Genomic DNA, 27393 nt, shown 5'->3' with positions numbered 1-27393 from the left:
ATTATAAGGGATGTAAAAAAGATATAACCTAAAACTCGGAGAGATTCATAAAACCAGCATCTGCATAGGACTAGGACGGAGTCACGTAATCCAACGCACACATGCAAAACGACGAATAAAACTCACTAACACAAATAATAAAGTACACAGCGGCAGTAATATAAAACTAAGAAACATCACAACATCTTCGCGGGGCGGCCCCCCCACCCCACCCCCGAGGGGGGTAATTTCACCCCCAAACTTACTAAAATACTAAAAACGGAGATACTGAGGGGGCGGCCCCGCTTCCTTATGCAAGGTTCTTATATTTTAACCTAAAATGGTACAAGTACCGATCTCGCGAAGTGTTATACAGTCGGTGTAATGTATGAATATTTTTGCTTCACGTGATGCTGTACGAATGGTGGGTTGAAGTGACAGGACTTTGATACAATAAGATGAGGTTTGTGCAAGTTGCTTTAGTAACTTGTTAATGAATGGACACCTGCCGCTTTGTTTTACGTTTAGGCTTTATTTTCCTGTACAAAATTGTTATAATTTTCATAAGTAGTACTTTGGAATTGCTATAATCAGGTCACTAATTACCAGTGACCTCACTTTTGCACTTCTAAGCATAATTTCAAGACTTAATTACCTAATAGGTAAAAAATAAAATTATAAATTGAAAAAATACTTATTAGGACGCGTAAAAATAAACCACCCTGTACCCACATCTTCTAGTCAAGGAGAACATTAAAATATACACGTGCGTGAATACGTTGCGTGTGTGTGTGTTTGTGTGTATGTGTGTGTGTGTGAATACGGAAATTAAGTTAAGAACGAGTGAGAGAGTACCAACGAACATTCTTCAGGCAGGTGATGATAACGTTTGACTTTATTGATGAATATTATTATTACATTTACTAACCTTTTTCCGTGGACGTCGCCTTAATTATACTATAACTGGTAGTGGTGGTTTTGTAGTTCATTTTAGATCATGAAAATGTGGATACGTATTTTATAAACGTCCAGTATTATGTAAAGTCAAATTCAAATGTTTTTATTCATCGTATAAATATAAAATTTTCTGATGAACGTCAATTTTTACAAAACTAATTCGTTCGGACAAGGGGAGCTCTCTCTATCACTTTTAAAAGTCTTATTTTACAATTGCAACACTATAGATATTTTAAAGTGCTCATGAATAGTATTCTCTTTATAAAGAAAACAGCAAAATGTACTTCTTAGATGTCTATTTTCCTAATTAAGTTGCGTTTTCCTCCTTTTTAGTAAACGGAAATACTTAATAATGTTTTTATTATTATTATCAACGTAAAAATTTGGGGAAGACAAAACAAATATAGGAAAATGTTTTTTTTATGTGTTTTGTTTTCATTCGAACATGATACCTTAATGTCTGTCATTAGGTAACTTTTATTATTAACATTAAAGGATAAACAAAACATAGCATCATATTTCAAAACTTAAAAATAAATAAAATCAGATTTTCCTTCCTGTCCTTTTGCTCTAAAAATAATTAAATAAGGATGGTCTAAGGAAATAAGATAACAATATTGTTTTAATAATATAACTCATTAGACAACAAAACAAATACTTGAGTGCAATCAAATAAATCTATGTAATAGTGTGACAGTAAAATAAACTTCGATTAAATTCGAATAAAATATAATAATTTAGACGATTGCTGACCATAATTTTCAGTTAGAGTTACGAGTAACTATGTATAAATATAACAAGAAATTAAAAAAAACAGTAACCAGATCAATACAAAACGTCAGAAAACACACAGCGTTTCAAACGCCTTCATTTGATTCGTCACCAACGTCACGCCGTCACTAAATAGATGTAAAATAAATCAAGGCAAAGAAACAGTCGCACTTGTATTGATAAATGAGCTCCCGTCATATTTCCCGCCCCCCTGCCCCCTCCACCCCCTGATTTAAACTTCCGGGGGGGATCTTAGACCCACAAGATAGTACATTTTAGGGCTGTCTCTAATCAACTTTAGGGGGACTTTAAGATGGAGAAAAGTGCCTTTGTAAAAGCGGGGGCAGATTAGAAAAGGTTATAGATATGGTTAGATGTGTAGTAGTGCGGGGGTAGTGGCTGCTGGGTAGTTTATTCGCCTGTGTAATTGGAAAATTCTGTGACTGCCGTTTGAATGTTTGTAATTTTAGTTTTAGCGATGGTTTTGCGTTTTGTGTCTCGCGCCGCGGAAAATTAATTATGATCTATTAATACATTAATTTGTTGATGTTAAAGCTAACCTGATTATGATAAATTGTACCAAGAACACTAAGACATACAGATACAACTTGAAACTTATTTCTCATCTCATTTAAGTACTTATTTATTCGTACATTACATGATTTCTAAACTATTTGCCTAAAGAAACTACGATAGAATGTAAAGATATGAAACACGAAAATAATAAAATTACGGAAACTAATACAAAACATCTGAAAATAACGAATTTACGTCGCTAAATCGCTACGAAGTCGTAGCAGCCCTACGGCGTAGCGAGGCCTACGCGGCTACGGCGTAGGCACTATTGCGCTACGAACTTTTTACCAAGGAGCCTCCGCGAAATGAGTGGATGAAAACATAGGACGCTTCGGCCGAGCATACTTGATACAGTTCTGATGTTATTAGGTACTAAGTATGTACCTATGTGTGTTGTATGCTCGCGAATACATTCGTAGGTGAACTTTTCTTGTATTGTATCTCGTTGAAATATATATGTTTTCCCAGTGTAGTTAAATAATGAACTCAGTTCTGTACATAAGAGATCTGAAAAGGTAAAAAGGAAATAACCAAATTGATATTATTATAGTTGAGTATGCTATGCTGCAATTTTCCCCAAAACCAATTCCTAAATATTTGTTTCCAAAAATCGAACCAGGTCCTGCCAAAGTAACTTTCAACGACTTTGCCCGTGGCGCCCCTTCCGCGCGCAACTACAGTGTTTATAATACATCCAGCGACTAAATACCGCGGGCACTGCGACCGAACAGCTTTGATACTTGTGAGATGCTGCGACGTATAGGAAAGAAATTTTGATACTTTTCCATTTGAAAAATTCAAAGTATATTAAAAATAGATTTTTTGTATTTAGTGTAATATTTATCTTTAGTGGTTACCTGTTTAATTTTAATGTGAAACATATTTTTTATAGCTATAGTGTTGTATAGGTCTGTAAATTTTCAGTCATTCAATTAAAAATAAAGTCAGTGCTTACACTGCTTACATTAAGCAACCAAAACCTACAGCTGAACCCACAAACTCTAACCGCAGTCTAAACCAAACTAAAGTGTGAAAATCAAATTAGGAACACAAAATAACCGCCGCCGCGCCCGTATTTATGTAAGTAACTGTCAAATTCTGCGCTCCTTCCACTTCCGTATAGCGTATTTACAAGTATTGTAAGTATAGAATTATATATTTTATAACCCCCCGGCCCCCCTACCCCCCTCGCGAAACTAAGTCTGCGCATCTTTCCCCTCCTTTTTGCCTGTTCTTTTAAAACCACCCGGCGTATGAACCCCTTCCTACTCATTCTACTAATTTTAGGGTACACGAGAAGAATTATTTCTTACAGCCAATAGTTACGCGAATTTAAAACGTGGAACTACACCCGTAAGGCTGCAATCCAGCTGCCGCGCCCAAACGTCTTGGGACTGTATCTTTTCACTTCGAAAACTAATTCCGAATTAGAAAACGGAAACAAGTGCTCTGCCGCCGCGCGCGGAAACAGACTCTAAGCCGACGGGATACGGCGCAAAGTTGAGGAGACTAGGAAGTAAAATTAGAACCGTTTCGTCAAAAATATGAAATTAAAATCTTCATACTAGCGAAAGAAGTTTTAGCATCTTTGTTTTAGAGTGAGAGGGGAGACGCTGCATTAGTCTCGCTCGCTCTCGTGGGGGGGGCGAGGGGGTACAAGATGGGTAGTTTGGAGTAAAAACCCCGTTTTCTTGATCAATGCGAGGCGCATTTGGAATTAATCATAACCGGGTATTTTCGTCTATGTCCCGGAGAAGGCGCGGGCGGGGTGGGGGGGCGCTCAAATTGAGAATTCGTACTCTAAATGAAAATACTCGTCTTCCTGTTTACATTTTGTAATAAATTGTTTTATTCCAATGTTTGTATGGAGCAAGCTGGGGAACACTGGGATTTATTATTAAGGCGCGGCTGATTGCTTGTTCCGTGGCTGTGGGACTGCGAAGTCCTCAATAGTCCTCATTACGCCTGGTATTGGCCGCAAGTCGTTATGGCTTGGCAGGCGAACCTAGAGTTGCGACTGTTGCGAGCGCCTGAATAAAAAGATTAGCACTGTTACTGTGGTGATATAGTGCCGCGGCTTATATTCTTCTTATACTCTTATGTAAGCGGCGTTTTCTTTATGGTTTATGGCGTTTTCCAGACGGTTCGTCTATTCGTGTATTCAAGTTACAAGTACTATTTGAAATTGGCTGTAATAATTATATAATAAGATCAGTACCTCTTTGGTACTTATTTATCTAATTTTGCTTAGGTACACTTTTTTTTTATTAAGCCAATACAATATATTTTTTTAATTTATTTATTATATTTAATTGTTTAATATGATAGCTGCTATCGTTTTCAGCATATTTTAAAATACCTAATGATAATATCGATAGCTGAGTCATATAAAATATGAATCTGCCTCTTAATCTTTTATATGCTGAAAATTTTAGAAGAATTCATCTAATAGACATAAAACTTACATTTGGCATCCACTTTTCGACATCGTAAGCAAGACGCATCGCATACAGTTTTCTTTGTATAGATAAATTCACACAAGTGCGTCCACTCCATCGGAATTTGCGACGCCATTTCTGCATACGTTCATGAAAATCCAGCCCGATTGGTACAATACCGATAGGTGGACGCTTACCTTAAACTTTACAGCAATCCTATCCTATCCTAACTAATATTATACATGCGAAAAAAACTGTGTCTGTCTGTCTGTCTGTTACTCTTTCACGCCAAAAATACTGAACGGATTTGAATGAAATTTGGTATACAGATAGTCTAGACCCTGAGGAAGAACATAGGCCACTTTTTTTTGCGGTATTCCCACGGGAAAACTTTTTAAGGCGAAGCGAAGCTCGCGGGAACAGCTAGTAAAGTATAAAATCGCAGTGAACGTTTGACTACTTTTTGCTCGGACGTAAGACGCAGGCGCTAGTCTAATCACGAGAGTTCAGAGTCATTCACTTACGTTTCTAGTCCTATGCACTCTTCTACATTAAAGTCTTCTAGATTTAAAAATACGTATTAAATGGTTGATCGGTACATAATTTAAGTAACTATGTATTTATACTGATTATGTTTAAAAATAAGTTTTCGTGGAGTGCTAAACCCTCACTAGATGTACAGAGCAGTATTTTGTATAGTCTTTACTCTTTACGGTTGGCATATAACTCTTAAATAATATGGGTTTTATAAATAATTAGCTTTAGCAATAGACAATTTTCAGAAATAATGAATTTCGTTGGTGTTTTTTTTTTCTATTATGGTATACTTAAAGGGAATATTCGCAGGCTAATCTAATTCTTCTAAGGCGGGTTAATCTATCAAATTTTAATAGTAATTTATAAAAAAAATGGGAAACAGATAATTATTCGTAACCAAAAATTCCAATTTAGCAGAGCTTAAGGACAACCAACCCTAATTCAAAACGCAAAAAAACGAACGTATGAGACCCATATATTTTTCAGCAGGTGTTAACCGTAAATAAATAATTAAGTTTAAGTATAAAAAAGTTATCTTCTTATAACTACACATCGAGCCGTCTGTTCTAGTTTAATGACTGTTCTGTGCCAAAGCTTGAGGATCAATTATCTTAGAAACCGTATTTTTGTAGCCTCGCATTTCCACCTCAATTTATGTACTGATTACTTGCCAAGTGTACTAAAAGAGGTGTTATAGTTTTGAATGTTGTATCTTTAGTTATCATTTTATTTGTTGGTAATCTAATTGGCCAATGCATTTGTCACGGTGACTTACCGTTAGTGTTTGTCTAGCTCTAGTATTTGTCGTCTCATCATCATCATCATCATCATCAACCCACCACGTCCCCACTGCTGGGGCACGGGACTTCCATTGAAAGAAGGGTTTAGGCCTAGTCCACCATGCTGGCCTAGAGCGGGTTAGTGGACGGTTGTCGTCTATTCATCATCATTTTGATTTAGAAAGAAGCCTGCCAGTATACTCAGGATGCCAGGAATAAATTACTAACCACCAAGCTCTTTTTCGTAACCTTTATAATATTTTCCCATAACCCAATCGCAATCTATTTGAAGTAACATAAGCGGGGTAATTTATTCACCACATATGCCAGCGCGGGTACTTATTCCACCCCTTACCTTAACTTCAAACGGTGCGTCCCGACTACCGACTACCGACTACGCCGGGTGAGCCGTAAAACTACTACGATATAAAACTTATTGGCTTGCTTCACCACTAAGATGCGTGAAGAACCCGACCAAGCTAAATTTGCAATAGAAACAAGTGCCAACACCGATAATAAGTTTATTAGGGCAATATTTTTTTTCTGATTTCAGACATTGACGTAACGACCACCGGTTAAAGAAAAAAAACTGTCCCTTATCTTTTACCCATTGCAAAGCTAGCGTTCCGTAGCTAACTAATTACAGCTAACTAGTTTATTTATAGTCTTTTTTTCACTTAAAGGTGAAGTGTAGCACAGCAGCTTGCTTGTGTTGCGGTCCTCCAACCCGCACTAGGCCAGCGTGGTGGACTAGGCCTAAAACCCTTCCTTCATTGGAAAGAGACCCGTGCCCCGGCAATGGGGACGTGATGGATTGTGATGACGATGATAATTTACGGTCACTATTCAAAATTACCTTTAATATTATGTAGATCTCGGAATCCTATCATGTCTTCTATAGAAAACATATGAATATTCTATTTCTAAAATCGTCATATACGAACAAAAACAATATGAATTCCACATCAGTAGTTTTATAGATAACATTAGTACGAGTGGGGTGGAAAGCAAAATATACGATACCCGTCTTTAACATGAAACATGTCACGTCATGCTACATCCCGTCATTTCCGACTATCATAACGGAACTTGTTATGTTTGCTTGGTGTTGCCATCATGAACACAGTTGCAATACCCTTCTTCTTAAAAGGAATAAAAAAGTTTTTTTTATATAAAGTAGATATTTTTAAGATGGCTTGAATGTTAAGCTTTTGTCTTTCACATAAAAAATACAGATGTATGGTACCTATTAGAAGCTGATGATAAAGTAGTATAATAAATTTATTATTGGCTGTCATTCACGATCATGATTATTTGCAATGACAAAATGCCTTCATAAAATCACAATTTATTTGCACATAATTGTAGTTTTCATAGTTAAATGGCAACACCTTGTTTACCTTTAACGGGGTAAGTAAGTAAATATGTTTATTTTGAGGATATTTTCCTAGTTTGTAGTGGTTTCTTTGGCATCTGAAGTAGCTCGTCCTACTTCCATATTTGATCTGTTTTTATTAAATGTTTGTACGTACTTTTGTTTATTAAGGACTACCTTTGTTTATTTCTCGTGGTCATGTTTATCATAGTTATTTTTAGATACTATGACATCCGCAAGGTACACTGAGAAATATTGAGAGTTTTTTGGCATAGGTAGTAGCTTTAAAGTTTGTAGAGAGTAGTTTTTTTTTAAATACATGGTGTTTTAAAAGCGTAGGCACGTATTTTTGTTGTTTCTTCCGGAGTTGCAGTAATATAATTGCTTTAACTCTTATTTTAAAGCAGTACCATCCGATCAAAGATCATGAAAAACAAACAAATTAATTGGAAACCTTAATATTTTGCAGCAATTATCAGTAGGTATATGAAATATCGTTTATCCGCGACCATACCACAGTACCTACACCTGTATTTCCTTTCAGTTCGGAAGACATTGTGTGGCTTCACACAGCCACACTAATAGTTGGGGAGTTTCTAAACAGAAGGGTGCTGAGCCGAATAGATACTGCGTGAGGGTAATTTTGCGAACTCAATTTCCAGTTATTTTCTTTTTGTGTGCAATTTGTTGTGAATCTGTCATCACTTTTCTTACTACGCTCAAGAGCAATGATTTTTTAGTGACAAAGCACCAAATTACTCCTAAACGGAAAAGACTACGATTATACTAAAATTAATTACGCCGTCTGCAATATTGAAGTACAGCTGATTAACAACGCATCAAAATATTAGCAACTAAAAACGATTATGATCAAATTCTAAATAAAATGCTTGATATCGCGCGTACAATAGATCAGAAAAACATTTGAAAACACGCGTTTATTAAACAGGAGATAGCGTGCGACAAAAACGAGCTCCACAAACTTCGGTAGCAGATAAAAGCAGTAGGAATCAGAACGTGCCAACTAAACGGAACAGGCATAAGCCCGCATGTGGGAATAATTTAAAATACGCAAAAATACGGCCACTTCACTTCTAACCCGCCCCCCTGCCCCCTCCCTCTGCGTATTTCGGGTACGCGTCAGGTGGCTCCCCCCCGGGGGTTCGTTAAAAAGCGGCCCAGTACGTAGTATTATAAAAGTTGTGCCTACTGCGTGTAAGTAGTGGTGGCAGGGGGCGAGGGGGGCCCCCTAGTTAGACAGTTAAAAGTATGCGGTATTAACGAAAGCGGAAATGAATATACAAGTACGTAGAATTGGGAGGCTGGGACGCGACGCGGGGTTAGATAATGAAAATACTTTGTGAGCTGTGTGTTTTTTTTTTCTGCCGTTCCGTTATGCTTTTTGTGTTAGCGAGGCTTTTCGGATGAATGTTTTTATGATTTGCGAGCTGCTCTAGATGTGTTCTGTGTTTGTGTTGCAAATTAGATACTGATGGAATGTTTTCCTTGTTTTGTGTCTAGCTTTGTTTGAATTGAATTCCCTGGGCTTGTTGGGTTTCCTCGCTTTTCGCCGTATTGCGATCATAATGAAAAAAAACGTTAAAAGGTAAAAAAATATTAATTGAATAGAAAACTATTATAATGCTTACACTTAACTTATGTATTTACACTATTGTGCACAATCATAAAAGTTTTTTAAAAGGAAGCTTTAAATCATGAAATTATTTAAGAATCAAATTTATACCATATACAAATCATAAAAATCAATCAAAAAAAAAACCACCCATCTGTTTCAAAACACGCTCTCCTATTCCTAAACAAAACCTTTCCATCAACTCCAACTTCGTCTGCACACCCCAAGCCCACTACCCCGAAAACTAATCACCTTTGGCAGTGAAATTAAAAAAAAAACCTCCACGAAAAAAAAACCCAGCCTCGTCTAATCCACGCACCGTACGCAGCCTCCCTCACGCACACACGCAAGCCGCTCACATACGCACACATTGACACACGCAATTTTTTATCAATACTTAAAAATTAACCCGCCTGCTAGTTTTTAAATTAAACTGCGCATGTCTGATGTTTAATCAGCCCCTTTGTGACGCCTACATTAAGTATACGTACACGTATAGGTACGGAGGCTGAGTGGAGGTAGTTTTTTGGGCATTTCAGTTATGGTAGCTTTTTCAGGAGTATTTACGACGTAGATTCGGGATGTACTTTGCGGAATTTAAAATCGATGGCGTTCTTTATCGAACATCCTGTTTCGTTCAAAAGAATAACGATTACGTAGGAATAATATGCATAAGTATAACGCTAGGTATATTAAATTTAATGTAATTTTCTAATTATCTTATTATGATGATTAAACACATAGTATGCGTAAGTCAAATCAGAAAGATTCTAGTGCACTTACCAAAGCTTTTATGGAACTGGGCTCAATTCCCATCCGGAGAAAACATTTCCTTCAAAACTAATCAAATTGTAGGTACATAACATATGACCAGTCTAAAGTGGATGCACCAATACGGCTGAGTCTGCATTTGAGTACATTATATCAAGGTTCATATCATAATAAGTACTTTATTATGACTGTATGCCTAGATTTTAATGTAAGTATTTACCCTGATTTTTGTAAAAAAAATTAAGTCTTCTAGCAATTATTATTACTACCGGTAAAAAATAAGGAATTCACAAATCTCTGTATAAGTTTTGTACAAGTATTCATTCTTCGCTCTCTTTTGAAAATTAATGGTTTCTTGGAATTCACTTCAAGGCTACAACTGTCGTAGCGGCGTAGCCCGTAGCGCGTAGCCGCTACGAAATCTCGTAGGCGTAGCGGAGTTCGTAGTATTTCTTAAAACGAAATTAGATCATTTCCGTCAAAAAAATACTGTTTATATTATACTTAAATTTTGTTTACATTTTTACTAAACAAAAATGAAGGTTATAAATTTGACGGTGCATCGGTTTGTGGCTCGGAATGTCCAAACCTGATAAACATATTTAATCGTATGAAATTCATGTAATTTTTAAAGGAAGATAAAATTACGTAGAGTTTAATTTGGCTATTTAAATTATGTAAAGTATTTAATAAACGTATCTTGATGTCAAACTATTGTGTGGATCCCAAATCAGTGCTGTATCAGTGTTAATTTATTGATAAACCACAATGTATTGTAAAGGCATTACTATTAATAAGTACTCTATTTAACACAACAGAAGCTCTTAAAATCAGAATATAGAGGTAAGTACTAACTTTCATTCTATATTAAAATTCAAATACTTAGTACTAAGTGTGTTTCTTTCTCAATATTTTCTCTACTTCCATTGATGTATTCTCACTCTTTCTTTTTAAGTATTAAAAATGAAACGTTCGTTAATTTACTTCTCAGTTATGAAGATAATAAGTATAAATTAGTACAAAAATTAGTAAAATTGAACTTGAAAAAAATCAATTCAAATTTCAAATACTAAAATTGATTATCAACATATAAATTTAGTACTACCTACGTACAAAAAATATGCTACGTCTTTAATCGTCTAATTTTTCGTCTAATGCTTTACGAATGTGGTTTTGGAACAAAATTCTGCGTCTAGAACAAAACCAGCAGTAGAGCGTGCCTCAAGCAAGACAAGACAGTCTTTAGTATGAAACTTAGTAGCGGGTAAAACCAGAAAAATTTAGAATAGTATCGTCGTTCATAAACGGGTAATTGCTTACTGCTGAATTTATCAAAACTACAAATTTATTTATTAAACTCTTTAGAAATTCAATTGAAGTTTCGGATAACTTTCTAGGTACTTAAAAATACAATAATTCGTGATATGGGTATTAGGTACCTAAAACTACAGCAGATAGTATTCTGGTTAATACTTAAAATGAAGCACGTAACATCTCACACACTACTTAAATATAAATAAGGACCATATTACTTATTACCATATATGATACTATCTCATATCAAAACTAATCTACACAACAAACAATTATCCTTACTTATGACGGACAAAAAAACATAGCATTGTCTGAAAACGACATCCCGAATTATTGTTACCCCTCTCTCAAACGTGCTGATTAAACCGTACACTCACAAATATATGTTAAACCCACCCACACTCGAGAGAGCGAAACAAAAAACCGACTCGTTGCCGGCAAAATAAAATTAATAATTATGTTCAAATCGCAGCCTCCATAGTTTGTTAGAAAGAGATATATTATAAAAATGTATCGTTCTCTTTCGGGGTGGTTAATAACCCCCCCGCTGAATTTTTCGCTCGAGTTTAGTGAGATTCGATCCCGCAATCAGGGGGGTGGGGGTGTATTTTCGGGCCCCCTCTCCCATCGTAAATTGGAGCATATAATTTTTATTACAGTTGTGTCGTGTGTGCCGCTACGCGGGTTAGAGATGAGTGGAGGCCTTTTTTAATTTTGTCTCTTTCCGCTATTGGATGCGGCTGTTCTGTGCTACACGGGTACAATTTAAATATAGGATAGAATAAAGAATCATTATTATCTGTACGAGTTTAATCTAGTATTATGACTGTTAGAAGAATTCAAACGAAAGCGATTATAAAGTCGAATTTTGAAAAAATAATTTAACTTTTCGACTATGGTAAACCTTCAAAATACCCCTGCATACTTTATCCTAGTATTAAAAATAAAACTTAATAGTCATTCATAATTATAATCTAATTAGCATCAGATTACTAGATTCATAACTTCCTATGCAGCATCAACCGACGGGTCTGATTGCAGGCTTCGTGACTTTAATATTTTAAGAGTCAAACGTCGAAGCTTCCACCACCTTTTATTTTAAACGCCAAGATAATTCTAGACGGCCACATGCTTCTCCAAAGCAGACCTTCAGAACGTACATTTAAGGTCTACAACTAAGTATTATGCTTAGAGTATAACTCATTGCTGGACAGATAGCTATTCGAAGTATATATTTTTTATTTATAAATAAATTTGAACCAGCCTACTACAATCGCGACACGTGGTCGACATAGTGACATTGAAAAAACACCGGTTAAAAAAGCTGTTAGATTGATAACTGAAAAAAATGAATTTACCCAGTTTTTTCGCGTAAAAATGCTGCATATACGCGTCTATTGGCTAGACGGTAAAAATAAAAAAATACTCTTTTCATTTCACTTTCGTCGACGGTTTAAAAAATAAAAATAAACTCCTCGTTCGATTTTACTTTCAAACTAGAGTTTGACGTGTTTACCGTGTTCTATACCGGAAATACAAATGTATTTCGAATGGTAACCATTCAAATTAGATATGACACGGTTTTAGCTAGCCTACTTTTAACGCATTGGATGCCAAAGAGTAAAAGTTGGGTACAAACAAAGCACAAATTGTTGACTAGATGTAAGCTGACAAAGTATTGGTCATTAATACACACAAAATATTATTATTTTGTTTGATCATAGTGTGTTTCAACAATAGCGTGTCGGATATTAATAATGACTTTAAACTTAAATTTAATATTAGCAATTCATATCCTTTTTTATTTGAACCATTACCAATTTATAACCTTTGTACTGTTAAAAACCGGCGTCTTAGGCGTTACAAAAAAAATAGGTAGGAACTTCGTAATGAATACCAATCTTTCTCCTTCGACATACTCTTCACTAATACCCGGCAGGCAAACAAGAAGTCTCTCTCTCCCTCAAAACACAGCCACCACGAAAATAATATGAAGCAACCCATTATTTTACCCTCTAAAACTACGCCTTACAAAATGTCTTGCCAGCATAAAGGAAACGTCACTTAAGAAGTCAGAAGTGTGTATAGATTTCCCCCCCATTGCCACCCCTCTTTAAAAGACGTAAAGATTTCCACAGAACCGATATTTTCTGAGCCTACATTAAGAGCGGTATCTACGTGAGTATAGATATAGATATAGGACTCGTACGTACCCCTAAATTATTTTGACATATGCAAATTTTGTGAGCACCTACAGATGTGGTCATAGATTATGCTGCTACGACGTGTAGTTGAGACACTCTCCCATTTACTAATTAATGAGTGAAGATTTATTTTATAAAATTTTCACGTACATACAGCAGCTATTGTGTCTTACAGAATAAATTGTTAAGTAGATATATGTATTCAGTGCAATGCCATAGTAAAGTGATTCAAGCTATCATCACAAACTACATTTTTATAGGTCTCAGGTGCGTACATAAATTCACTTATAATAATTTAACCCTTGCTAGCGTCTATTTAAATTTCTGTTATTGGCCTAATATAATAGCTTTTGGACATTGGTCTCTCGTACAGCTGAGTATTTCTGTAGGGAATCACTTCTGTTGCAGACTCATCGCTGAACAGATCAATCAAAATAAGGAAATGCATATAAAAATAATGCAGTTTTCTATAAAAAAAAATATGTCAGAAACTTGCTTACACAGATATAAAATTAAAAAAAAAAACTACCACCAAATCTCTATAATTAATCACCACAATCTATACCAACATGTCACGTCTGAAAGCGCCGCGACTGCTCTATGCCGCACACCTAGCGACGGGGCCCTGCGTCTCCCAAAAAACCGTAGAGTGGCGCAGTTGTAAAATTGTCTAACTACCCTCGCGCACCGCCACCGCCGCTCATTACGGCCCGCGGCGACGCACACGGTATACCCACCCGGGGATCTGTCTTGAGATGGGGAAGATGCGATTGTTGGTGATGGGAAGCAGATAAATTATTTGTTTTGTAGGTATTTTTTAAAAATTATAGGAAACATATAAGTGTTGTGGTTAGTGTGTCAGTGATGACATAAATTTATTGTGACTTTGTTATGGAGTTCTATGTACTTATGTACAAATTGCATGAATAAAAATGAACCTAAAAAAGCCTAAATATTATATTTACAAAACCCATAATATTAAAAAAATCTAACTTCATAATAGCTTTGTCTGTTCGATGCCATATAATTAATTCCTTGTTGCCTACTATTAAAAAAAGATATAACGTCATTGTTAGATATTCTCAACACTTGAACAAATAAACTATGTCGGCCTCAATTACTTTGTCTCTCTTACTAGAAAATTAAAATATGTTTCCGCATTAATTCAACATTATACCTAGTAAAGACATACCTACGTAATTAAAATTCATATTTGAAATTTATCATAATTAATAATTTACTTAACAAAACATGACCTACATTAAATTATGGCTTGGTAGGTAATCTAGGTTCTCTCTATATTGAGTACAGTTTTATAAGTTAAAGATAAGATCGTCAAGTTAGGTTAGGTTTGATTAAGAATTTTAAAACGTAAATTGCTCAGAATTACAAACAATACAAATCATAAGAATAGTAATATTGATTGTATGGTAGATCATTAATAACTAACCATACAATAATGAATTACTTACCTAAATCTTTCACAAAACTCTAGAACCTATCTACCTACAACATCGTGGCAAAATGTTATTGATTGATTCAAATCCTATTGCTCATGATCATAAAAACAAGAGCCTACATTGCTAAGTGCGTCATCAGTCGATCTTAAGACACATCCCTGCCTCCTGAACCTTGTGCGTCCTAAACACACACGCGCGAGGCGGATCGCGATACTCGCAGTGTTCATCTCTTTCTAGTTTTCAAAAACTCGCCCCCCTCCACCCCCGGGGGGGCCTCCCACCCCCTCCCGCTCCTAATTCCTTACATATTTAAATTCTACTTTTGACATTCGCATTGGTGCCTATGCCCCGGTTATGTGTCGCTTAGAGTTCGCGTGGAATGTGTTCCGAGTTTAATATTATTTAGATATTTTCGTCGGGTTTTTGTCATGAAATTGTAAATGATGTAAGTAGGGTCGGGTCGGGAGATTGTAGTTTGGATAAGAATGCGGGGCTGTGTGGCAAATTGTTGTCTCGCCATTTGTTATGGACAGTTTATTGTGAGGACTAAGTAATTGTAAATTGATGTACTATGATGCGGTCATAAACAATGAACCCGAAAATACCCCGACTCTATTTCCGCCATCTTGTATACATTCGTTTTGCTAGAAGTCTAGCTGCTGGTCTATCTGCTAGGAGGTAGTGTAGAGATCCTGAGATAAATAGTTATTGCTGTTAATGTTAAAAAACAAGTAGCAAGTCTTCTTCAATCTTCGCCTGTCGTTGATATACACTAGAGCAGGACGATAGGTTTCTGACAGTGGTTAAAGGTACTTAATGCGATGCGTCTATTGCGTGCGATGCCGAAAGACGGACGCTTATCATATAAGGTTTTCCGTTGCCGGCATGAGTCGAAGCAACTGTATATTATTATAAATCTAGAGTGCAGTTGAGCATGATGGTGCATGAAATGTGTGGTACGTGTGGTACCCAAGTGGTACCTGATCAGGGTAACAACATATTTAGTAAAAGGCCTTGATCGGCATAAGTAAGAAACATCGTGCAAAAATACAAAACCATTTAATTGTTCAGTGATTAAACCAACCCACGTCAGAAAACGCCACATTCTAGTCTATCTATAAACATCCAAATTCTGCAAGGTTGTCTCATGTCTGTGTCTTTCTTTGGAAGACACCTGACCAAATAATATAAAAGCAATCATTATTATTCTAGTATTAGAATGAAGTGCTAAGTACACACAGTTGAGCAAATGCTACCGTTTTCAATATTTCGTAGGCTGCCATGCAGTACTTGTTGAAATTAGATTGTAAAAAGTTAAATTATTTGGGAACAGGGATTTAATGTCTGTTTTTTATGTTTACCAACTTATATTATTGCTTGTTTCTTTCTTATTATTGTTTATTAAGATCCTATTAGAGAGCTAAAATTAAAAAAAAATATATCAGACTCCGATGAAAAAATACTAAACTTATTATAATCATTAATTAAAATTTCATTGTCAACAGATACCTCAGCGCGATTTAAAGAAGCAACACCGGATAAGGTAAGATTTTAATATATAGAAAGATTTCTTGGTATTCTGTAGCTTTTCCTATCTCATGATTTTTGAGAAACAGTCTGGCACAATGTGACACACATAGTTTCCCAAAAAGCGTCACAACACTGGACACCTTCACGATCCAGTTACTACCTCCTGTTGTCATTACTCGTACAGTACACATTAGCAATTAACAATCCTTAAGCAGCGAGCGTCGATCGCCTGTCAAACATCGGTCAGATCCAAACAAATTACGTCAGATCCACAGGTCCGCAATGTATGGATTGTTAATTGCTAATGTTCGGTGGTGGTAACCCCACAGTACCTTTCTAGTCTCCGCAGTCACATTGCATAAATCTACTTACGAGTTTCAGAGTTTCATTAAAAGTGGATAACTTTAGTCTAATCATTTCAGCAAGTGATCGAACTAACAATCAGTCAAACGATATTCGGAACCATACAACAGTGACAAAGGCAAAACAACCCAAAGCTATCATTACTGCGTATCCGGCAGCTCGTGTACATATTAAAAATAATACTGTTATTGAAAGGGGGGGTCCCCCTCCCACCCGGTGGGTATAATAAATTTATTTTGCTGTAGTTTTTCCAATAATCTCGCCATTGGTGGAAAAATGAGAATTTTCCATTTCGGACAGCCTATTTTTCAGGCAACGGCGTTAATTCGTGTGATATATACAGGGGAGGGTGTGTGCCCCGCTCTTTGTATTGATTATGTACGTACCTCAATGTACCTACTTAGTGCTGCATCACTTTTTATGTACGTTTTTTAATGCCTCTGATGATTATGGACGAGGATCGAGTGTGTGTCCAATTAAAAACGGATATTTACTTTGCTTTGTTATTGTTAAGATTAAAGATTTAATAATGTAGGTAGTACTACAATTATCTTGTCTGTAAAAATATGTTATTGTAACCTAACATCAAAGTAATGTAAACATTTAGAAATATTAAATCCCTAATTTTTTATTTTAACTTGCACTGATTCTGTAGTATGCAGACTAATCATTTAAAATAATGCATCTTTGTATATATACAGTTTAGTACGTTTGATTAGGCGTAGATAATATGTTAATGTACCTACTTTAGTTTGCTACTTTGTATTAGCGTAAATATTATTAAGTTATTTCTATCAGTGGAAACTTGTAAAAGGCCTTTTACTGCTCATTCTATTGTTATACCTTTAAATTGTGCTGTAAGTTTTCCTAAAATAAAATAAATAAATAAAGAAAGACGAAAAAGTTTCGAATCAAATAATCAAATATACACTCACGGGCAATGAAAAGGTTCCAAAAAGGTTCTGAGAAAAGCACCTGAGAAAATTACTCCTAAACTGAAAAGGCTAGCTTAATGATTCCTTCTGCAACATTGAAGTACATTAAACAGAGCATCAGGATATTACAAACTAAAACCAGTAATATTATGTTAAAATTTCAAACTAAATGATGAAAAAATTGGGGTTGTTTGGTGTCGGCATTTTCTGAGTGGAACTTTTTCATTGCCCGTGAGTGTATTTATTTAACAAAATACAATTTACAATCAGAAATACACTGCGATCCTCACACAAGGCAAGCCTGTGACGTGAGGATCAGATTACGACATTATAAATACGACTACTACGGTTTACAGTAGTTTGTATATTAAACAATAACAATAATTTTGGTAAGTACTTAGGTAAGATCAAAAACTTTTTTAAACTGATTGGATACAAAATAAAATGAATGCAAAATGTTTATTCTTATAAATAGTCAACAAAAACATCCCATTCGGAAATAAAAGGGCACTTCTATTCTAGAAGAAGAACCGGGGAAAGAAAGGGCATTGCACTAAAGTGTAACAATATTGAAGTCTGTGCGTAGCTCTCCTGTTGGTGAAACTTTATATAAAACTAGCTGTTCCCGCGAGCTTCGCTTAGCCCATCTATGCTTCGCCCTAAAAAAAATCCCGTGGGAATTTCGTGATATAAAGTATCTATATATAGTACGTAGTATAGCCTATGTTCTTTCTTATGGTCTAGACTATATGTATACCAAATTTCATTTAAATCCGTTCAGTAGTTTTGGCGTGAAAAAGTAACAGACAGACAGACAGATAAACAGACAGTTACTTTCGCATTTATAATATTAGTTAGGATAAATTAATAAAAGGAGCCTCGTCGTGTATCGCCCGTTTCTTACTCGATTTCTACAGCCTCGGCACCCTAGGCAGTCAGAGACTAATCGGACTGGCCCATCCACACTGCGGTTGCCAACCCCAGTCTAGCTCAATCATCCAGCAAAATTGTCATTTATGAGGTCTGCCGCAATCTGGACAGTCAGCGATTGACGCTTATCGATATACCTAAAAAAAAAAACACACTCACGCCTTGTACTAATGTACTCCCTTGCGGGGTAGGCAGAGGTGCATTGCTGCACCCACTTTTCGCCAGAGCGTTATGTTAGTCCCAATGTAATAGGGGGCGGGCCTATTGCCATTTTACGGGCACATCCAAGACCCGAGAACAAATATCTGTGTTTAAACAAATCAAAGTCAAAGTCAAATATTTTTATTCATCGTAAAACTATAAAAATTTCTGATGAACGTCAATTTTTACAAACTACTCTCCGTTCGGTTAAGGGGAAATATCTGCCCCAGCCGGGAATCGAACCCGGGACCATCGGCTCAGTAATCAGAGTCACTAACCACTACGCCATTCGGTCGTCACGTCTATATACCTATTATAATTAAATAATTATTTCAAATTGTAAACCAGCTCTAATGTTAGTCACCGACGCTGCTAGTCGTTGATTCCACTATAGACACATACTACATATCTATAGATATAACTAAACGTCTTCAAGATTTCCGAACGAATTTCAAAACTTTTTGTGAAATAACTTAGACTTTTAACAATTACGTGATCACTGCCGTTCCGTTTCACATTTTCGATTTGTCGTGTTCATAAAATATTACAAAAAACGGTAATATTCATATTTTAGAATGAATGCATTATTAGTTTTCGTCGAGAAACGTTTTTCAATCATTTCTTTTGACTCGCTTTCTAGTTTACTTTATTTTCCCTTATTTTTTTTATTTATAGACGGAATATGATTGTTATAGCCCACGCCATACAGTCGAGGTGTTAGGATGACTATAATTCCGAATAATCTTACTAGCTAAACCGCTCTAATAGTGCTATGGTCAGTCAGAATTGCTAAATATGTACTTAACAGATTTTATGGTAATATTTTATACAATCCCTTAACAATGCTGACAAATTAAGAGAAATATAACAAGAACTAAGCACTTTTAAACCATAAAAAGGGATGCAAAATGCACATCATTATATGTGTATTACAAAACTAGACGTGTAAACGCACTTTACAATGTACTTACCATTATGGTGTGAAATGGTCCAAACTTAAGAAAATAAATAATTCAGACATCAAGGACAAATACATAAAGGTTCAAGTCAAGTGAGCCAAGTGCAGGGTCCACCGCCACTGGACAAAAAAATAGAATAGTCGATTACCAGCTTTGCTACGCTGAGCCGCAGCCGTAGCGACTACGCTACGCCCGATCGCGTAGCAATAAATGTCTACGAACTACCTCTAACCTAGTGTATGATTTTAAACATGTAGGAGTATGTAAAATTTAAGTTCGTATGTAACTAATTGAAACTAGAAATGATATTATAAACAGGAAATATTTGATTGTTAAACCGATTTGTAAAATTTCATCACAGTATTATTCATATTAATTCCAACGGGAATCTAAACTCAAAATATTATGTTAAATTTCATAGTGTTATTTTTACTAAATTCAGGTCATATTTATTTACATTTACTTTAGCTTAATGTTTTGGTTTGTTTTGACGGTCAAACGAAGCGCGAAATCAAATGTTAGTGGAAAAATGCTCATTTTTACGTGTATCTATGCCACACTCGGCCATTCAGTGTTTCACAGTTGAAGCATCGAATGAATTTTTAGTTCGCTTTTTTTAGCATTTTATTTCCTAGCTTACATTTGGAAAAATGAATTTGTGATTCGCGTAACATACCGACAGTGATTCCATTGATTCAAATTGCATTAAATTGCAAATATTTTACAGTTACAGGCAGGTATATACTAAAAGAATGTTATCGAACTAATTACTTAAGCATTAATTAAATATTATTGATGTCATATATCACCTTAAAACAGTATTTAACAACTGTTTAACGCTGTCTAACACCTAAAAAAATATAAAATTTCGTTTTAAACCGTGTTTAAAGTTTTTTGTGGTAGTACAGAAAGTGTTAGGCGCCGGGAGTAGTACATGTATCTTTTGCTGACTGTAAATAGCACTCTTAGAGGCTGGACTGGATGTTGGAAGCCGTGGAAATACTGATGTATTTATACATTTTAAACATTAAAATACGTTTGTTAGTTAATTGCTTTTTTTGATATACATATTTATTGCTACAAACGAACTTTAGCTTCGCAAATTCGTGTTCCTTCCCCGTTTGCACGAGGCCCTAACTCGCCTAATAAAAAAAACATAAGCAGCCAATAAAAAAAACTATCCGACAACCAAAACAAACGAACTATTACAATTCGTGACCCATCCCCGTTACGCTGTCAACGCAAATCATATCAGAAAAAAACAGTATAGTAAGAAGGTTGTAGCAAAAAAATAAAATATCAAAACTGACTCTTCAATTCGTTTGTTCTAATAAAAACGTACTAAACATGCAACTAAAGCAGGCTTCCGGTTCGAATAAAACATAAAAATATATCCTATTTTCATAGGGCGGGCGGGGGGAGGGGGGGAGCCCCCTCATGCGCAAAAACCCAAAAACATCGCGAAACGAAAATGAGCGCCCGCGGGGGGGCGCGCGCCTGTGTTGGTAATTCATTTTTAACATTAAGCTTGTGTGTGTTTTAAAGTACAGTAGGACGCGGGATGAGGTGCTAATTATTTAGCGGGTTTTTTTTTTAGTTGATTATTTTTTTGGATGCGGTTAGGTTCAACTGAATGATTGTATGTTGATGGATCTGTCGAGAAACTTGATTAGTTAGTGAGTTTGGTCTACATAATAATAATTGTATGGCATTATTTAAACCTCAGTATACTTATTTGTGTATCGGTCTAGCAGAAGACGCATGCACAATTGTATGTATACACGCGCGTTTTTTCATAATATGTCAGAAAAATTTACAGACTCATAAGTTAGTGTATCCTCTAAACGCAATATGCGTGAAAGTTCAAGTTTTTGTTTTTTTTTAGAAAACGCTACCTCAGCATAAAAAGTTGTTGTAGCGATATCAAGAATCGATGGCGAGATAGTTTGGAGTATGTGCAAGTTGAGTTCGTGCGTCTTATAGATGTTGAGCTAATCTAAGACTCCTTTTCCTGACAGACGTGACCTTCTCAAGGAATTAGTTCAACAGTTTCAGAATTTCATATTAATTCCTAAACAGCCCTAATACAAGCCGCGGCGGACTGTACCTGGCGCTCGCATTGTGCGCCCCACACACTCGCGCTAGCGAGAATATAAAACGTAATTTTGTATTAGATTTAATTTGCGTCACTTCCCAGTGTGCGCGCCGCTGTGCGTCTCTCTCTACTCCTATCTACGCACAAATTGATTACGATCGTCGCCTAAAAACGCGCATTTGCATACGCGTGCCGCGCTCCAAAAAAAATCAATCCAGGCGCCCTCAGTTCAATCATCTCTAGGCTCTTTCGTACATACTTACCTATTTCATAATTTATTTTTAATTTAGCATTCCTAATTCAAAATGTGACAGATTCATTGGGCATTCGATATTCAAACGTGGAAGTGTGTCGTCGTGGCGCGAAGACGCGAAGTGCAGCGTCGTTCTGAAAGTAAGTTGGCGGTCGGGGAGCCCCGGCCGGAGGCTGCGGCCCGCGCGGCGCCGCGACGACGAGTGAGCGCCCGATTTAAAAACTATACGAACGTACCGCGCAGAGCGAGGCCCGTAATACCACCCCCCGCGTAATGATTTTTTGGCGATGAATTTATATTCGCGCGCGAGCGGTGCCACTTTTTCGACCCCCAACCCCCACCCCCGCTCATTAACGCAACCCAGATATGCAATTCTGATCTTTGACGAGGAGGCTGTAGTGCTAGTGGGCGCCTCGCCGGAAGAGGTGCCCGTTTTTGTTTTTTCCCGCCCGCTTCATTATTGATGGCATCGGAACGGTAATGCGGAAGCATGTGTGAACGTTTCATTACAAAAGGTGGACGCGGCTCGTGTTAATACTGCAGGCCGCCCGCACCGGACCGGACGGGTCGCGGCTCAAATTAAAAATTATAAAAAAGACTTTAAAATTTAAACGGTCCTCAAAATTTTATTTGGACTTTTGAATCTGGAATAGATTTTTTTTCTCTGGATTTTCGGTCGAGCGGCGCGCGATAAAGTTGAACTATTTTGACGCGTGTAAAGTTTTGCTGAAGTTCGGCTCACGTGCGTGTGGCTCGCGTGACCAACACTTCAACTTGTGACGTTCCCGCTCCATTCAAGTTATTTGAAATTCGAATCGCTCTATTTTCGTGTTATTTTTAATTTGTTTAGTAAACAACGTTACGGCCGGGTCGTGTTTATTTGTCGCTGGTTCACCGGACATTGACTGATATCTGTGATTTTGTTGATAGTTTTGTTGTTTGCATATTTTGTTACTTTTTAATTGTTATATTCTTGAACGGGTGAGCTGACAGCCGGAAAGGTAAGTGCATTTATATTTTTTTAACGACCAAGACAATTTATTCAACCTGGAAGTGTCAAAAAATTCTAAACATAAATAAATAATAACAATAAAAAACTTTTTTTTTCTTTCTGTTACGTTGAATGCAAGTCAAATTAATTTTTAATTCCCATATCTTATACAATTGGTGTCCCCTCCTGTAAAAGTGTTCTATTTAGATGTAAACTAGTATTTGGGCGAGCACGGCCGCGCGAGGGGGCTAGCTGTGCTGCAAGTGCGCTTGGACCTCAGACATTAGATATTTTTGCATAAATAATAAGATTAAAAATTCTAGAACGTGCCCCTCCCTATTGTTGGGCTCCAATAACGGCCCGCTTCGGAATTCCGAATTTAAAATAGGCGCATAGAGTTTCAAGTTTTTTTTTCTTTAAATTAAGAAATTGTTTTCTAGTTTGTGCCAAAACCTGAGTTATTTATTTACCTGATTAAAATTAATTGACGCAACTAAAAAATGGTTCATGTAAATCTACAATAAATAAAATTAATTAATGAATTATCGTACTTATAAATTCTTACATATAATTTTATTGCCCATACTTACCTCTTTTTACTCGTGATAATTCGGCAAAAGTCCCCAAAACTTTCGAAAATATCTACAACATAATATAATTTCCTTTTTTAAACTTTTTTGACACTTCTTAGTTGTACTATTCATAAAATAATTAAAGGTAAGTGCAGTCCAGTGTTCGAGTGAAGCAGAATTTGCTACAAATGTATTTCCGTAGCGGGTGCTACGACCGCCTACGCGGCTACGATGCCTACGCACCCACTTGCGTTCAGGGGAGATCTCTCATCTAAATGTTTATTTTTTCAATAAACAGGAAAAAATTAACGGTAACGATTCGTGTTTGTAATTTTTTGATATGTGCGAATATTTTTAATAATTAAGTTTAAGACTTTCCAATGAAGTAAGTTGTTACACTGATTATCTTAAAAAAATATTTACGGGTGTAATTGCTGCTCAAAAAATTGAGTGCAAAATCTGTCAAGCAAAATCCCGTTACACCGCACATTCGCGGTATCATCCCCGCACTCACATTCGCGGCGGCGCGCACCCCATGCACCTCGCGCGACGCAGCACCGCTAGCTCTGCAGCTCCCCAGAACACACTTCTTAACTTGTTACTATTCTGAGGGCCAGCCTCATTGTCGCGAGGTCATTGTTCAGCGTAGATACTCCTTGCTGCGTCTTGCCGGCCAGTCTGTTTGACGGTTTTATTTTTAATTTGCATATTTTAAACATGCAAATCGATATTAAAAAGTTTTAATGGCTGACAATAAAACAAGCCGTTTTGGGCGGGGCGAAATATTTATAATTATTAGAAAAGTAGGAGTTAATTAATTAGACATTAAACAAAATGTATGGACAAATCCAACTTTAGAACCAACACAGGTAGCAGCAATATTATTACATCTAAGCTATGTATTTTCAAATTAATTTGATTACATACCTTCTTTAATAATTCTCATCCACTCTTTGACGTTTATAAAATTAAATTATTACTTATCAAAAGTAATGTTTTGGCAAGCCGCAAGAAAAAAACAGGTCTCAGGTAAACTTACCTATTTAAGTCTTATTTCATGACTGGCATATCTTATCCGAAATAAAACTGTCTTCTCTAAATTGGTTTCCTTCCCGCATAATTAAATCTAAAAGCTTCTTACTAAATTTACCTAAATATTCATCAAACGCGGCCACAGAAATAAATAGAATACTCACTCAATTCTTATTTGCTATTCTAAATTGACTCAGAGTTCATTTTTACTTTCCATTGCCGTCTACAGCTCTAGAAATCAAATCATCATCTGTTGAACCGGAAAACACTGGCATTAACGAATGAAAATATCCTAAACTCCCGCCAGAGTACCTGCCTGGAGAAAAAGGGTAATAAGTCATAACGGTTTTTTCATTTCAATTAACTCGCAGACGGTGGGGAGCCGGCATCGATTCGCGGATACATCCAGACTAGAAAAAAGTAAAAAACGGGCACAGACTCATTCCATCCGGCGTCTCCTTTCTAATCGCGCACCCACGCACGCGCGGCTTTTTAATTGCGCCCCTACACCCCCGGAGAAGGGATGGATTAGCATACAGCGAGGAACGAAACGCAACGCACCCCCTAAAGTTTTTGCGCGCGGGTTTTTTCGCTCCATTTTCGCGAGGGTGAGATTTTTCGCGGGACGCGGGGGGGCGCGGGGCCCGGGGCGGCGGCGGGGTGCGTGCGCGCCGCGCGGCAGTCGCCCGGCGCCGGCGACCGCGCGAGCTGCAGACACACGGCTGCACCCCGCGCCGCCCGCACACCCGCATGTGTCGCAACAACTATCGCGCGAACAAACTTTTTTACTTCCGAATTTAAAAATTACTAGTGTTTTTTTTTTGTGAACGGCCAGCATTGTTTCATTAGGTGAGTGCGTTCTAAATTTCATATTTCTCTAGTTTTTTTTATTATTATTATCGTGCAGTGACGTTTTGGCTAGCAAAATTTGGCGATAGGCGGGAGCAAGGTCGCGCGAGTTTGATAAAATTATTTGCACAAAAAATGTGTTAGACTTGTAAACGGGTAACCTCATTGTAGAACAAGGCGCGCCTGTTCGCCAGCCTTTCATGTGGATGCAAAAAAACCGGTATGTCATTATTATCTAAGACGAAACTTAAAAAGTTTTCAACTTATTCCTTCGTCTCATCTTTTCCAAGTTCCATTAAAGTGGCATCGACTCAGACCGTCTTCTGATTAAAGTTTTCTGGCAGTTTTTTTCCTATTTACATTTTTCTGTGATCGCCTGAACTTTTCTTTTGGTGTTATTTTCAAGATTATCTTTTATAAACTATTATAATTAAAAGAATATGAACTTAAGCAATGGTATTTTTTGGCTGAAATTTATTAAGTAGGTACAATTACGAATAACTGAAGCGTTAAATGTTTTTTACATGAACTGAAAGTTTTGCAAATAAGTAAGAATAAGTATTCTCCGATTGACAAGTTAGATTGACGTACGAACATGTTAAATGTTTAAATTTCCAAATTATACAGTTGGGTTTTGTATACAGTACAACTTATTACAAACAATATACTTAGTACCATTCAAAATTATTCTATAAAAACCTTTTAAAATAATCGGAATACCTTAAAACAATTACTAAGTACGCCTGAAGAACTTATAAATAGAGTAAGTACCTATCACTGTATTATTTTGATTAAAACCCACCACAACATACACTAATATAACATGACCACATCAAATAAATTGTAGCCTGAAACCTACTGTAAACAACATTATAGATATAAAAAATCATAACTAAAGTTTGCAGTTTTGATGTTTTGTTAGAATTTACCAAAAATAACGAAGCTCTTGCTCAACTGGTTAATTATCTGTAAATTCCTATTAATTGTATTATCAACATGCTCCACATTAACTATTTTAGGGAAACTTAGTAAATTATAGCGTCTCTACATAAAACATACAGTAAATTACATTAGCTAAAACATTGAAAATTTTAATATTTTTAGGTATAGCACACTAAACTCTGCACCTACAGCTGATTTTTTTTTTTTACTCTTAATCGACTGTTATGTATGTACTAAATACTATCTACTTATCAAATAAAAAAAAAACTGATTGAATATGTTGTATTTAAACTGATTTACAAAATAAATTCTGAGCTTTTTTAGCTTTCATAATGGTATTATTAAAGCTATATTATTATTATAGTATTCAATACTTATCAATCTACCTACAAATTTTCTGAAAACGCCTGAAAGAATATCAAATGAACTAAGACAACTAGAATTATCTACATGTAGAGTGTAAACACTATGTCTAGGAAGACATCTGTTCAAATATTCCGAAATCTATGTTACTTCTCCGTTTGATAATATTTACGTTAACTCGTTAGTGGTTTCAGTAACTCGAGCCTCGGTTTACACGGCCGCTGAAAGATATTTTAAACTGTCTCTTTACTAACAATACAATTATTATTCTTCTTGTTACTGGCCTGAAAAAAACATATTCATGTTAATTGCCAGTCGATTTAAGTGTAGATATTGCGAGTTGAGTGCTACGGATGGTATATTGCCGATATACCTTTCGATTCACAGCGCCGTATTCATGATGAATCGCGATATAATAGTGACGTTTATCTACGTCGATAAAATACCTTGTTGCGGCTGCTGGTTCCGCTGTATTGATAAGGAGATGCGTGAAGTTGGAATGTCTTGGTCTGATGTAAAGCTGGCTGCTGTCTACAGACAGGGATGTAACATTGTTGTTTCTGCACTCTGCCCCCACTGGGATA

The 27393-nt window shown here is 36.3% G+C and overlaps 1 protein-coding gene across 14 annotated transcripts in view; it reads left to right on the top strand.

Annotated features, from left to right (window-relative positions):
* Positions 1-27393, top strand: part of LOC105384337 (broad-complex core protein isoforms 1/2/3/4/5) — an 81861-nt gene that overhangs the window by 25431 nt on the left and 29037 nt on the right. For 8 of the 14 annotated variants that reach the window (XR_007266568.1, XR_007266567.1, XM_048622737.1 and 5 more), the window contains exon 1: positions 25331-25504. The gene's annotated coding sequence lies outside the window, so the exon portion shown is untranslated. The other 6 variants (XM_048622731.1, XM_048622734.1, XM_048622733.1 and 3 more) reach the window with 3 other exon arrangements.

Source organism: Plutella xylostella, chromosome 8, assembly GCF_932276165.1.
Source record: "Plutella xylostella chromosome 8, ilPluXylo3.1, whole genome shotgun sequence".
Lineage (NCBI taxonomy): Eukaryota > Metazoa > Arthropoda > Insecta > Lepidoptera > Plutellidae > Plutella > Plutella xylostella.
The sequence above is the reverse complement of the archived record's forward strand: the minus strand, read 5'-3'. Positions and strand labels throughout refer to the sequence as shown.